Source organism: Fulmarus glacialis, unplaced genomic scaffold, assembly GCF_000690835.1.
Source record: "Fulmarus glacialis isolate BGI_N327 unplaced genomic scaffold, ASM69083v1 scaffold21859, whole genome shotgun sequence".
Taxonomy (NCBI): Eukaryota; Metazoa; Chordata; class Aves; order Procellariiformes; family Procellariidae; genus Fulmarus; species Fulmarus glacialis.
The window spans coordinates 1-2643 of record NW_009231672.1 but is presented as its reverse complement, the minus strand read 5'-3'; positions in this window follow the sequence as shown (position 1 = coordinate 2643).

Sequence of the window (2643 nt, the reverse complement as noted above, 5' to 3'; positions counted from 1 at the left end):
GGGCTGCGGCCTGTCCCGGGGTGGGTGGAAGTGCCCGGATGCTGCCCTGGGGGCTTGGCTTAAAACTGGCAGCAATTTTTGTTTGAAGCTTTGTAGCTGCTTCGCATCTCTTTGCACGACAGGTCTGGCGCGTACCCTGGAATCCTTCCCTGGATCTTCCTATGAAAACTCCTCTCCTGCAAAAAAAGCTTCTGCTTCATTTTAACCAAGCCCAGAGCCCATCAGACAATCCAGATGGTCTCTCTCTCTGTCATGCAGTTTGGCCCAAATCCCAGTGGCAGACGGCAGGACCAGGCCTCCCCCGATAAAGAAAAGTTTGGGTTTTATTTTTCTCCCTGCTCCTCATCCATATTCAGAGGCATCCTGGGCCTTTCCCGGGCAGCTGTTGCTCTCTGAGGCTCACGCCACCCCTTACAGGGTGCCTGGGCAATTTGGGATCGCCCATATGCACCAGGGGCTGAGGTGTGGGAGGGGGGGTCTCGGTGCACAGCCCGTCCCCCCACCTTGCCCTCCCGCCTTGCCAGGCTCGCTCGGTCCTTGCCGTTTTGGCAGCCCTGGAAGGGGTTGGTTTTGCAACCAGAGCAGCTGCAGAGGGGTCGGCCGCGGCCAGCAGCCCAGCTCAGTGGGGTGCTCCGTGGTGCCGGGGCATGGGGCGCTGGCTGCGTGACAGGCGGTGGCAATAAGCTCCCACAGGAGAGCAGGAGTTGAGGTATCCACAGGAGAAAATGTGGATGTTGGCCTGAAATGCGTTTTCAGCATCCCAGCCCCATACTCCCACTGGAACTGGGGCAGGTGATGGTGGCCTCCAGGCAGGCCCCTGCCGGCTACTCCCTCTGCCGAGACCACGGCCCGGCTGTAAAGCAACCCAGTGTTGCTGCAGCTGGACACAGAGACGGAGGGAGCCTATTTATTCTGCAGATCACGAGGATTTGCCTGGGGCAAGTGCCTGCAAAAGGGAAGAAACAAGATCCCTCTCCCACTCCTGCCTTCCTGCCAGCGTCAGAGGTAAAGGGCAGGTTAGGAAGACTTGGCTCTGCTTTGCCGGCCAAGGGGAGCGGGGGAGATCGGGAGGGAAAGAAGGGGGCCACAGGCAGCACACCAGTAGCCGCCAGACTCAGTAGCAGCCAGATTTGGGGAATGCCAAGCTAGGAAACAACCTTCACCCCCAGAAATCCAGCCGAAGCGTTCGGCACTGGGCCCCTTCGGATGCTCTGTGGTGCCACTGCCACCAGGGTCTCCCCGGGAGCCCCAGGGTGGGCTGCAGGGCCACCTCTGCTGAAGCCGTGCCAGCGTGGTGTCGGCTCCCAGAGTCCTGGGAAGCAGCTCATCTTCCTCGCAGTCAGGGCTGCTGGGTAGCAACAAGGAACAAACCCCTTTCATCCATCTCAGGCACAGCTTCCTCCCGGGATTGGGGCCAGAGGAAGGAGATGTCACGAAAATGCAGACAGATGATGGGAGCCTGCATTTGGGATGGGAAAGGGCTGCTCATCTGGGCCAAGCTGGTGCAACCCCGTGTGTGTGTGAGGTGGCCCTCACCGGAGCGAGACCCCGTGCAGACACCTCCCTCTCACCCTGATTAAAGAGCTTGTGGAGCTCCATATGCAGAGGGCATTGATTTAAGAGGCACTCCTGCCCCTGGGACCTGCCACCATCCCTGCAAATATCCTGCTGACTGGGGAAATGAGTGTGCAGTGGGGTGTCTGTTCTCACACACCTCTCCTCCAGCTGCCGGAGCAACGCGACAGGCTCCCACCTCCCCTCCTTCCATGGGTTTCCTCTCTAGGATATTTGCAGTGGTTGCTGCCAGCAGCCAGGGCTCTGTTGGGCATCTCAAAATGCCTGTTGTTTTTCTTAAGGACTCAGCTCTTGGAGCCATGGGGTTACAAGTGTTTCAGGTGTCATTAATAAAACAGGTGACCAGCCCTCCCGGTTACACCCTCCTGCTTTGCATTTGCAGACCTCAGGGAAGAAAATGGAAGGTAATAAATTGAATGTAATGCTTACATTTCTGAGATGTCAACCATTTGGGGCCAAGCTCACAGGATTTCTCAGCTTCACTTCTTTTTGCATTGAAATAGGTATATATTGCCTCTTTCTTCCTGGTGGATTGGCCACAAAGATATTGTGGTTACTTTATTTCTTAAGATTTCCCCCTGGAGTGGGAAAGGACATAGCTAATACCACAGCCAGGACTTTAAGATCTGCTCTCTGTGTGTGGGGCAAAGAGCAAAGTGGAGATGCATGCCCAAGTCCCCCCTGCGTCCTGCGGTCCTTGGCCACAGGGTTCCCACAAGCAGAGCGGGTCCCATCCTGGCTGATCAGCACCAGCCCGCCGTGTGGTCCCCTTGGACTGCCGGGTCCCTGCGCCTCGCCTGGGCTCTGGACGATGGGGATGGGGCTCCGGGCTGCCGGGTGGGAGACAGGCCAGGGGTGCCTGGAGCACACGAGGGGATGCGAAAGCTTTTGGCAGCCCCACAGGAGAGGTGGGAATGCCCTGCCTGCCGCCGCTCGGTTCGCAGGCTGCTTCTCCGGTCTCTGCCAGACCCCGAGGTGCCTCTGCCCGCTCGCCTTGCTGCACCCCGGCATCCCGCAGTATCTCATGGGGAGGTCGGCTGCCCCGCGGGCCAATCCCGCTGTCCCCGG